This window comes from Scaptodrosophila lebanonensis, unplaced genomic scaffold, assembly GCF_003285725.1.
Source record: "Scaptodrosophila lebanonensis strain 11010-0011.00,11010-0021.00 unplaced genomic scaffold, SlebRS2 tig00000001-arrow-pilon, whole genome shotgun sequence".
In the NCBI taxonomy this organism is placed as follows: Eukaryota; Metazoa; Arthropoda; class Insecta; order Diptera; family Drosophilidae; genus Scaptodrosophila; species Scaptodrosophila lebanonensis.
This window is the reverse complement of record NW_022060529.1, coordinates 23,653,440-23,666,438: the sequence shown is the minus strand read 5'-3', so window position 1 is coordinate 23,666,438 and position 12,999 is coordinate 23,653,440. Positions and strand designations below refer to the sequence as shown.

At 36.4% G+C, this 12,999-nt stretch overlaps 1 protein-coding gene across 4 annotated transcripts in view; it reads right to left on the bottom strand.

The window, feature by feature from the left end:
- Nucleotides 1-12,999, bottom strand: part of LOC115623216 — a 30,319-nt gene that overhangs the window by 10,569 nt on the left and 6,751 nt on the right. Inside the window, exons 1-2 of one of the 4 annotated variants that reach the window (XM_030517457.1) lie at nucleotides 4,284-5,043; nucleotides 569-607 (exon numbers count right to left, since the gene is read on the bottom strand). The gene's annotated coding sequence lies outside the window, so the exon portion shown is untranslated. Of the gene's footprint in view, nucleotides 1-568; nucleotides 608-4,283; nucleotides 5,044-12,999 lie in introns of those variants that run through there. The other 3 variants (XM_030517482.1, XM_030517465.1, XM_030517475.1) reach the window with 3 other exon arrangements.

The window sequence follows — 12,999 nt, the reverse complement described above, 5'->3', positions numbered from 1 at the left end:
TGTTAACTTATATACTTAGATGCGTTTAATCAAACAATAGCTTTTGTAACCGCTTTGACCTCGACGTCGGCCTCACAAATGCCCATAATGCCTCGACATATTTGTTAGTACATAAATGCATGTATTTATTTATGTATGTACATACATAGGTATGCATGTATTGCGACCCTCTCGTGCTTTTTACAGCTGAGCGCGCGCCAATTCGTTCGAAATGGCATGCCTAGCTATGTAGGAAGGTCACATTTTGGATTTGGATTTGCTTTTCACTTGGGTTATATATTGGATGTCTCTCCCAGCCACAACATAATGAACCTACGGATTGTGCGCCGTAATTATTATTTTTGTAATGTAAGGTTAGAATTTCAAAACATCTATGAAGTAAATAAAAGGCTTTTAACAACATCCGTGTTTTTCCGAAATAATATTTAAATCAGCGGATTCCCATCACCAAAATAATTTAGACGCTTCTTTTATTTTGCATTTAATTGCTATTTACGTCAAATTCTACTCAAACAGTAATTTCGAAAAAAAAGGCATTAAGTTCAACAAAACATGGAGCACAACTTACCTTTCGGGACCTGTTAAAATTCCATTATTTTGCCTTCTGCTGCAATTAAAGAAGAGTGGGAGAGAAAAACGTGTTTAATTAAAAAGCGATGCAAAAATATATATATATATATCTGAAGGGGATTATAAATTATATTCGGTACCCATGTAGAAAGACAAGTGGCAAACTCACAAAGATATACAAGTACTATACAAAAAATGATTGTTCAATGTCACTCTCATTATCTACACTTTTTAGTACACCATATATAATTTCTTACATATGTACATACATACATATCTCGTACATACATATATATACCTATGTATATAGAGTTTGTAACACCAAGGTGTTTAAGTGCTACAAATAAAGCCATGAGTTAATTTTGAAACAGACGGCACTGTTGTTATTTGATTGAGCAACATTGTTACAAATTGCAAAGATAAAGCGTAATTATAACACCAAACAGACACCCTGTTCCATCTTACACAACGCCATCAGAAATGTTACATGGTCTGCGCTCGCTCGCTCACTCTCTCTCTCTCTCTCTCTCTCTCTCTCTCTGCTCTCCCATTCTCTGTTTTGCAGTAACTAACACAGTAACAGCAAGAGCGAGCGCTATTCATATGTGCGCAGTAAATAAAAACAAAAAAGCAAAAACAAAATCAAATATTGTAAACAAACTCAGGCTAGTTATGGTATTTTGTTATTCTCTTACGCTCTTGTGGTTGTGCACGTGTAAGTTTTTTTTTGTGTATCTTCCACTGGCTGTTTGCCTTGCATGCCTCTGTAATGTGAGCAGCACGTGAGCATCTCTCTCCCACAAACGGGGGAACATGAGTTTGGGGCAAAGGCAAACCTCTGTATGAGTGAGCACCGAACATACACATACACTCCCCTGTCTATAGCAAGAAGAGGGACCATAGCAGGACTTTGTATTGGTTTTGGTCTTTTTCTTTTCTTATTGCTTCTTTGCTGACTCGGCACACGCTTTATTTTTAACCAAAAAATGTTCTGCCTTATGGTAGAGTTGCACGACTCCGACGATTGGCAGCTGGATGGATGCGGGCGTTGGGGCGCAAGATGTTGGTAGTTGCAAAATGGGAGCAAAATTTGCTCGCACGCATGCTGAGACGCAGCTGTCGCTGATGCGGCCACAGTCGCAGTCACAGAGTTGAAGAAACGCGTAAAAGAAAAGCAAATGACCGAGCAACAGCACGTACATATGTACATATACATACATACATATATGCATGTATTATGCCTGCATGCCAGCCTCCTGCATTTTATTTGTATTTTTATAAAAGTTTTATTTTTACTACTCCACAAGAAACTTCTTTTTATACTTCAGTCTTTACACATTATCTTGCATTCTCTTAACTTCTCGCTCTCCGATTACTGACCCACCCGCTTACGTGCTTTTTCCTCTCAGTAGCTTGTGCAACATTTACATTTCGAGCGCGTACGTATTAAATGACATGCGAATTCTTTTTGACGGGAAGTCTTTTAATCAATTATTGTACATTGGTAGGTAAAATGAATGTAAATCAGCATTTGCATGTAAAGAGAATGTTAATTTGAACACACACATGCATGCATGCATACATCTATAAATTAGAAGAACAGCTGTTTCTCAACCAAACGGCTGTTTTGCTTTTGAAATTGCTTTGTCTTTGTAACGAATTGTCTCTTTTTTGGTTTCAAATTGGCTATTTATGGCATTTGGTTAGCTATGAGATACATAGACGCGTTCGATGCTTTCACTTATGTAAGTGCAAACATACATACATACAGACCAATATTTATGTACACAAAGCAACTTAGTTAGCTTACATTCAGTGAAAGCTTTGACGAAAGCACACAATGGAACAAACTCGTATGGGTATATACATACATGTATATTACACATAGACATACATACATACAATGTATAGATAAGGGTAAATTGCTTGAATCGAGTCGCTGTCATTATTTTTGCTGAATTAGTTGGAAGGGCTTGTAATTAATTTTAATTTAATATGAAAGGCGCAAGGCGTGTCATTAGCCTGGCTTGCTTTGCATTAGGGTCAGTTTAATTAGTCTTTTAAATATGTATGTATACCTTTATATAAGATAGTAAGCGATTAATTTTTCAGCTGAAATATGATTTGATATCATCTGATAATAATTTCATTGGTATACTATTTAGTGGAAAATTGTTTCAATTTAATAAGTGAAATAAAAGCACAACTCAATTGCGTCGTAAAGCTTTTAGGGAGCAGTCGCGACATGCTCAACTGGAAAATAGAAATAGACCTTCCTTTACGTTCGACTAACTGACGCGCCATATGATTCACAATATCGCTGGCCAATAACCAAAAGATTCAGTCACGAACTCAGCTCGGCTGTAAGGTAATGCCTGAAACATGATTTTATTGATGTATGAGCTGCAAGCTAATTCCCAATCTTTTTGTTTCTGTTTTAGATTGGTTTTGTGGCACCTGTGCGCTACAATTGCCGTGTTTAACAGCTGCCCAATGCCAATATTGATTCTGCCAACTGGATTTCGTTCGGATCAAATCAGTTTAAGCCAAAGCATTTTTATTTCAATATAATATGTGGTATATATATATTGCCTAAATTGTCTTATTTTCATTCAAAATTCTCAAAATGTTATGTTATGATAGCGAGCTTATTATGTGTGTTTGTATAGTCGCGTGATCTTGGTATTCACATATAAAAAGAAGAATTAAATGGCTTACAATGGTTTCAATGGTCTACAAATTTTGACAAATCTTGAAAAATATTCAGCACTTAGTATCAAATTAAACACTCAACGTATGCCCCACGTTGCCCGACCCCTATGACAAACATACATTTAAATGCAAGCAGTTGTACGTACATACATACATACATACATATGTATGTATGAATGTGTTTATGTGTGGCGTGTGGGGGCACAACAACAACAACAACAGCAAGCGTTGGCTTCACGCCACAATTAGAAAATGTGTGTCAATTACATTTAAAAAAAGAGAACTCAAAAGTTGAATTTTCCTGACTTCAAACGTATGCATATGGGTGCGTTGGCATAACAAGACACACTAACACACACATGTAAGTATGTGTACATGTATGTTTATATGCATGTATGTATATAATCACATGGGTGCAATTTGGGGGAGTGGAGAGACAGTCACTTAGTGAGAACAAGAGCATGAGCGTGGCGAACAAATAAGCCAACGCACGCACACCCACAAAGCAATGCGAAGCAACATTTGATTTGCTTTTGAGTATTACTTCCATACATGCATATGCATACATATGTATGTATGTATGTACACGTATTTAATATTTGTGTTTACAAATGTATGTGTGTTTTATACAACGTTAAGGGGGCGTCGTATTGTCTCCTAAATTGCCAAAGCTAATATAGATGTATGTATACATGTTAAAAAATATCTACATATCTACACGTATTGGCGATCTTCAATTATTCAACTTTGCACTGTTTCTATAAATTGAGTTTGTGCTTGTGTGTGGGTGGCCAAGCTTCAGCAGTTTGCCATGCTTTTGTAAGTATGTATGACAGCAATTTTGTTGTTGCGCATTACGTCACCAACACATGCGCAGCGCTCACTGCACAGCTGAGTGGCCAACGTCACAGTTTGACGAGCACTTACAAGCATACATACATACATACATTTGTATGTATGTACGTCCATATTATGAGTTTTTAAGTGTAATAATTACGTACCTTTCTCAAGACTTTGGACAAACGCTGAGCTTTTCAATTTGAATTTCGAGCAATTCGTTGCTTTTTTCACACAAATTCAAAACCAGGAGTAAAATTGCGTCTAACTGTTCATTTCATTTCACTTTCCGCATCACTCAACTTCTGCTACGGTTTTTTTGTCGCCTCTGCAAACGTTGCTGTTGCGGCTGCTGCTCTTTTCGTTCTGCAAGTGTAGTTCTCGGTGGTTGGCAACAGCAACAACAATGTTGACAGCGGCAGCAACCCAAATGTGGATGTAGCAGCATTTGAATTTTCAACGGATTCGCGTTGCGTTTTCAACTTGTATTGAATTGAAAAAGAAGATTGTCGATCGTCTCTTCGTCTCTACACACACATGCACGCAAAAAAGTATATATGTATATGTATGTGAGGCAGTGTATCTGAGTATAAAAATCAAATTTCAATTGATGTACATATGGATTTTTGTATGTCTTCACTTGCACATAAATAATTGAACACAAAAAAGGAAAACAAACACTGGTAGCGGATTCGCGAGGAGCAACAAGATTCCTGCAACTTGTCTGAAATAATGGACCAGATTTTAACGAGTTTATATTATTTGGTGTTTGATTTGTGTCTTTTGTACTTTAGCCTCCGTTTTTGGTAGCCTTCACTACTAACTGGCCAAACAGCCACAGCCACACACAATATTTATTTTTTACTTTGTCTCTTTGCGCTCTGTTTGCTTCTGTTGCTCGCGCGTTTCCGTCGCAGTGAGATGTTGTCGCTTGCGCTGTCTCTGCTTGAATGAACGAACTTGCTCTGCTGCGAGCGAGGCAGGCAACTCAACACTTAACTTTCTAAAACAGCTGAGCGAGCCACGAGCACCCGCCAGATACTGTAAGTATGTATGCACATATACAGTAAAGTATAGGTACATATGTGTGTATGTATATAAATAAATATACTTTGTGTGCTGCGTTGTTTGCCAGTGTGCGCCTTATATACTTTATAAAAACAATTTATGTATATATGTATGTACTTTACAGACTATGTAATGTGTTATGTACACGTGTGCATGGAAACTACGTCGTACATTTTGCTAGTTTTGGCAAAGTTTTTGTATTGTGCTTGCTCGTTGGCTGCCTGCGTTAGGTGTCTTCTCATCGGCAACATGTTGCGAGCGATGTACTGGACGACATGTTGCAGCAGCAGGCTGTGGAGAGGGGGTTTGTATGTATACAAAAATCATATGGAATTTCAACTGATTGCGAGAGAGGGCAGAAAAACATATGCGTCCCACAGATAAATACATACATATGTATTCCAAAGTATACATATGTATATGTATGCGATATAGCAGTAAATGGGGGAAACAATTTGTGGCTCATGATGGCGATTTAATAACAAAAGACGAGCAGCAATGGAGACGACGCGCGCTCATATACACGAACACAATATACACACACACACACACATATATACAGCTGAAAAGTGAACCCGTTTCCATATGTTTGATATGACTAGGTAGGAGCTATTGGTTGTCGTTCATTGCTGTTGTTGGTTTCTCCTTGTATAAATTGCACATTACACTATGTATAATTTATGTACATACATATGTATATAAGAAAACAATTACATATATGTACATATGTGTTAGTGTACTTGTTGGCAGGCTTGTTAGGGAGCAGTAAACAATGAAAAACGCATGCGCCGTTTGTGATGAATTTAACATAAAAATATTTGTAAATTAATTCATGTGTGTACATAAATTTAGATAGTACACATACATACATGTTTGTAAATTAATACACACACATACATATGTATGACCATAATGTAAATGGGCATGAAATGTGGAATTATTATTATTACATGCATACATATACATACAAGAGATGCAGAATTGGCAACAAAGACAAGACAACAAAGAAACTGCGCCGTCTGGTCTGAAATAGTCCTGCGCCTCAAACAGGAAAGAAAGATACCTTGTAAGCCATTGTCTACATGCCATTTGGAGCCTTTCACGTACATAATTCTGTTGAAATGAATGCAGATAGAACCTTTGTTTTGTCCCCAATCGAGAGTTCTCACACTAATGAAAAAACCGTCTGTTTTTAATCAAATATTTACAGGTTTCTTCACCTTTATCTTACACTATGCACGAAAAGTATACACATATGTACATATATACATATGTATTAATACATATTCAGGGTTGTCCCACAAAAAAACAAGCTTCAACTGCAGGTAGTTTCAAAAATTTTCCATGCTAAACAACAACAACATCGCGCACTTACGACTCTGATACAAAAAAGAAAAGGTACCGCCGTACTTCACAGCTGACGGGCCGCCTAAGACGTCAGCAAGCGGTCAGGCTCGCCGACGAATGGTTGAAGAGGGGAGGGAAGTAGAAAAACAAAACAAAAAAACCCAGTCCGTTCGGTCCTCAGGCCAAATATGACGAATGTCGTTTGACTTTGCGTTGTCGCCGCACAATTAAAAGCTTTTTATTTGACAAGTTCCGCTATGAACTTACAAGTAACTCAAATTAAGCGGAATCATGTGGAAATTATGTGAAGTGTAGTTATCTATATATTTCATAGTGGGTACACTTATGTATAAATGTTTATACATACATACTTGTATGTATGTACATTAACCATTTGTTACATTTACCTATTCCTCTGTTCCAGCATACCAAATATGTATTCGCTAAATAATTCCCAAAAATTAGCCACGAATTTAAACAGAGAGCGCCAATGCAATAGGTATTATGAGAGAAGGTAGTGCATTAATGGGTTCGACGTTTTGCTTTTATTGACGCACATAAGCCAGAAAGAATAATCAACAGATAACCCAACGTGTGAAGGTATATTCGTTCAATTTGCTTACTTTATATAAACTGCATTAAACCAATAACGGCTATTGCTCATTACAATTACAGGTAATTTAAAAAATCAATTAATATTCTTTCAATTGTTTATTTATTTATTAAGAAATAGGTGTTTGCATTTCTTAGTTTGTATTTAGTATTTTGTTGCTTTCTTGAACGAAAGAATAAAACGAAAGCCTGCCTTAGCTAAAATGCTAAAACTAATGACTCAAAATGTATGGCACATATAAACACATTCATACATAAAATACTCCAACTAGAAAGGTCACAAAAGACCCACATTTTAAACATTTAGTGGAGCAACACATTAAATCAATACATCATTTTCTAATTATTTATGTACGTCAGTATTAGAAGATCACAAGTGGCCTTCGTCAATATCCATTCTCATCCGGTCGCAATACATTATCTTTACTTCTTTGTACCTTGATGACTCTCTCTTAGTACCTTGGTATTTCTCTCCCTCTCTTTCGCTGTCTATATTGGCCACAGATGAGAAATGGTGTTGATACAAAGAGCGCAAAACCAGCTCAGCCCCAGCTGGTAGCTCTGAGCGTATGTGCGCAGTTGTTTTGAAGTAAAAACACACACATATGTATGTATGTAGGTCTCGTACATCTGTACAAAGGTACACACGAACAGACACATACACATAAGCATATTATTAATTGTTTTGCCCCGACACTGCGATCAGCTGTTTTGATAATAAAAGCAGTTGAAACACTTACGAAACTATCTCAGATATCTATGCATGTATGTATGTGTGTTTTTGTTTTTAGGTTAAAAGAGGAAACAGCAACACAATTATTATTATAATATTACATAAATGATAAAGGTATTTATTAAACATTATCGTTATGAACACATTGCGAGTAGTGGCACAAGTCTGTGTCCGGGTGTATGCGACTGTCTGTGTTTATATTTATTTACCATAATTTATAAATAATACTACAGCGTTTATTCTGTTATGGTCTACACGTTGCTATAAATGTGAAATTGGATAGAACGCAATTGATGAAAACGTCGAGTGCGAGTGTTTACACGGACACATGTATACACACACATACATATGTATGTATGTATGACCATATGTATATATGAGAGTGTATTGTAATCATATGGGATTTTGTTAACGACTTCGACGACGTTTATAGATTGGGCAACTGTCTGACAGACAGTCTTACATAAAACAGTTGCAAACCCTCACATTTTGTATATTTAAAGACAACAATGTAATCTATACATACATACATGAATTCGTACAGAATATGTTGACACACACATTTAAACAAAATATGTTTACACATACATTTGTATGAACATACATATCTGGTATTTTTACAAAAGAATGCGTAGGTTCCAAAAGTTCGCTTCACATACATACTCTACATTGAGAAATTGTTATTAAGAGACGTACACACGTGTGCATACATACATACAAACATACATGCGTGTGGCAAAGTTTCCACAAGGTCTCGTTCATTTGTATTTGAACATTTGGGCGGCACGTGCTTCCATTTTCGCCTACAGCTCCTATAAAGTTCCATAAGACAAGATAGAACCCAACATTTGAGAGAAACCATCTATTTAATACTCTATCGCAAGCCAAGGGCCGATGGTTCCATTTCAGTGCTTCGAGAGAAATAACAAGAGAAAGGGTTGAGCTGCTTTTTGTTTACAGAGGGGCAGCATAACTTACGAATTTCCATTTTACAATCAAACGCCGCATTATGAAAACTTTAGTATTAATATAATTTAAATGAAGAATATGGCCATGGATATCCCCATATCGAAATCCGAACGAATGTTCAGCTGACAATCTCCTCATCAACAAAAATTAATGGATAATCTAATCGACTGGATATCATTAACTTTTTAACATAAATTAACATTTGGTTTAGTGTATAAAACAAAATTTATTTCGCCTTAAAAATTTGATTTAAGTGGATTAAATAGATTTTTTAAAAAGTTCTTTAACAACTCTATAGAGCAATAAGCGACTTTGTTCCAGCTGTAGTGGGCCAACAATTCAAAATAGTTGAATATCCCATAGAAATGTCACAAATGTTTAAGCTCTTCTGTAGTAAGTATTTCACAATATCGAGGATTCTAATGCGACTGGAACGTATTCAGCATTGGATAACCTATCGATTTTTTGCAGTTATATCGAAATCGATAGTTGTGTATTGTGGCACTATTAATCGCTGATAACCTATTTAAATACGAAATAAGACATTTTTAACCACAGTATCAATTAAATAGTTCGTAATAAATAGGTACAATACATACAGTATACCATAATAACGAAATTTTATTGAATTCGTGGATATGTTTTGAGATCAAATGTAACTTATATACAGTATTGTGCTAGTAAAGTGTCAAATTTAATTTTTTACAATATGTATTTCCATGTGAAATGGTTCAAATTATTTATACGTAATTGCAAACATTCGCTAATTCCCACAGTAATCTTGCAATTTGTTCGAAATGGAACTCACAATTGTAATCGTTGCAATCGTTTAAAGTTGTTTTTGAGCAGCTTATTAAATATGTGAAATTTTGTTGGCCGGCATGTTTTTGTTTTATTTATTAATTTGATACATCAACATTATTACTCTTCTTTAATAGGCCGTGCTAGTTCAAGTTCTTTTCTAGTCAATTATTTTATCTAAATTTGTTTACTAAACTAAAAGCGTAAGCCTAAAATTGAAGGAATAGTTGCTTTGCAATTAGCTTTTAAATAAAAAGTGTTTCCAGTTTTTTAAGATTTGGATGTGCAAAAAACAACGAAAAACCCTTAAGACTGCCTGAAGGTTAAATGCTTTAAGGGCTACATTTTTGAGCAGTCAGAGTTTAAGCATTTTTGGTAGCACGTATGTACATAAACAGCTTGTCGAAGTATTTATAAGCCAAATGCTGGCAGTGACGCATTTGCAAGCGGCGGAAAGCAAAAATAAATCCAACAAACGTTGCGCACACACGCGCCGTTAAATTTAAAAGGATGAGCAAAATCATCGCCTATATCTACATATACTTATATATAAAAACCCAAGCAGCAGATATCTTTATAAGAAACTTTTACAGCAAATGTAGCTTCCTGCCCAAATTTGTAAATAAATCTTAAAGAGTTTTGTTAGATATTAGAAAGCTTTTGTCTTATTTGTTGCGGATGGAAACTAATGATCTAGGTAGTAAAGATCATACAACTATATGTTATAGAAGGCCCCATATACTGTGTATTTGTATGTTACTTCGGAACTCTCATAATTATTGGAATTTCTGGACCAATTTTTCAGTTTTGTATATCCGGTTATACGTACATCCTCACGTAAAGATCTGCCCATGCTTTCGCAGCAGCTGTTGTTGTTGATGATGCTTAACTCTATACGGAGTTGAAATATATATTATTATTCTTATTATTATTTTTTTTTTTTTAAAGTAAATTTTAAGCAACTTTTTATTTTCGTTTGTAGTTTAGAGGCTTGGGGTATTTTAGAGTATGTATTAGGCTTGTATGTAACTGGCAAAAGAAAACATTTCTGACCCCATAAAGTATATTACATACATATATTCTTTATCAGAAGTGAAATCGATCTAAGCATTTCCGTCCTTCCGTCTGTCTGTCTGGATGTACTCATGGATTTCGTCAACTGATGAGCTCACATTTACCAAACTTGGTATAAAGACTGTCCTAATCGCTGGACTATAAGCTTTATTTAATTTGCTTATATCATAAAGCCTTTAAGAAATAATCTGTCAGAATCTAAAGCTGGATTTTTGCAATATCGAGAAGAGAAACTGTATCTTAAAAACCAAAAAGAATACAAATATTTTATTTACTCCACGAATTAGTTAACAGCAAGATCTTCTTAGAGCCGACTAACTATAGAATGCAATTAAGAAATGCCCCCAAGCGGCTGATGAGCAGCGTTCCGTTAGCGACCCAAGAACCACATGATCACTGAACTACGCAGCAACAAAAATTCTAAACAAAGCGCTTTAGCGAGCGATACACACACACACACACACACACACACACACACACCCTTATACATGCATAAATACGTTTGTGCGAGTTTATTTACAAAAATAACAGAGTGCTAAGGTTTTTATTTGTTTCTGGAATATGAAAATGTAGCAAAGCGATAAAGTGGCGTACAAATCTAAAGCAAGCATTGCAGGAAAATCAATCAAAACAATTGTGATTGGAGTCTTTGTGAGAAGCATGTATACTACGTATGTACATATGTATATGCGCAGTTAGGTATGCAAGATATTAACACACAAACGTACACATATGTATGTAGATACGTGTATGTGTTTGTGTATCTAGACGACGCCACCCCCCACCTAACCCGGTCACAATAACAACAACAAATAAACAGGGGACGAGCGAAAGTTGGCGTGCAACAACCCTCAAAATTCCTCACAACCTCAGTCCCTAATCCGAGTGTAATTGTCAAAGGAGCAGGAACAGACGAATAGGCGACTGGGCGACTAGTCCTGCAGAGGCGAGACGACTTAAACTACGCAAACTGCCTTGACGTCTCTCCTACGGGCAAACTCTTGACGTTCGTCCATCAGCTGTGTAAATTTTCGTGGGTTCAATGGCTCGGAGCGCAGAGCACACGCTTTTTTGCTCACGTTGTCCAAAGTCATTCAACCCAAAAACAAAATAACGTAAAATGAAACGCAAAAGGAGGTGTGGGAATACTGGAGGGGTAACTGCGACGGCAACGATGGCGCGGGGTCACTGTGCTCGCTCTCGCTCTTTGTCTTTTTCGTTCTCTCTTCCACTTAGCAACTGTTTACCACACCACACAAGTATCGAACAAAAACAATGAAGTAAAGTTTTCAAATACATATTGCGTAGCATGTCATCAAGTACGAGCAAAGAAGCAGGATAGAGGGGGAGGATAGAGGAGTGCAGTTGTAGTTGGTGGTCACTGCACTGGTCGACGGTCTGATGCGGGTGTCTGTTGTGGGAGGGAGTAGGAGGAGCTGCAAGCGATATTCTTCGCTTTGTCTGCCGACAGAGCTGATGACATCGATGTCGCTTTTTGCGCATCGCGCAAAACTAAGAATTCAGGAAGCTCTTGTTAAAATTCATTGAAGCAGCCATTACAGGCAATTCTGGTGGGCGGTCTGCAGCAACGGAGCGTCAACAGTTAGACAATGTGAATGCCCCGCAGGAGGACAAAGCGCGGATGTTGTGGACGGCAAGTTAAGTGCGTTCACTTTGTTGACCCGTTGGATCCGTTTTTTGCTTTAAGCCTACCTGAAATGCTCACATTATCATCTCAACTTTTTGCAAGTATAAGTTATAGTATTTATTTTAATAAATTGTGATAATAATTTGAATTTTGCAACCTACTCACCGTTTGCATATAGATAGATAATTGAAGATTTTAATCTACGTATGTACTTGTATGTATGTATGTACATATAACATTGTACATTGTACAATCAAGAAATTGCTCATCCGAAAATTTAGCGTGAACTCTGTCAGTCTATAAAAAAAAATTGGTCACTTTGCACTAAAATAGTCTAATCGGTGAATGATAATATTTTTTAAGCAAACTTAGCACCGTTTTCTAACAAAGCTGATTCTGCATACATTGATTTATAATTCCCAAGTGGTTTTTCTGTGGTCTGCCATTAAAACGTGCATCACATACAAATTGTGACTACTTTAAGGGCGTACGCAGCTTTTTCCAAGGGGGGTCCAAAAAATAAACATTTTTATTAAATAATACACGATGCATTCAAATAATAATTTATGCATATGATAAAAAAAAAAATCGACAAATCCTATAATGAATGTGTGGTCGGACTTTATAT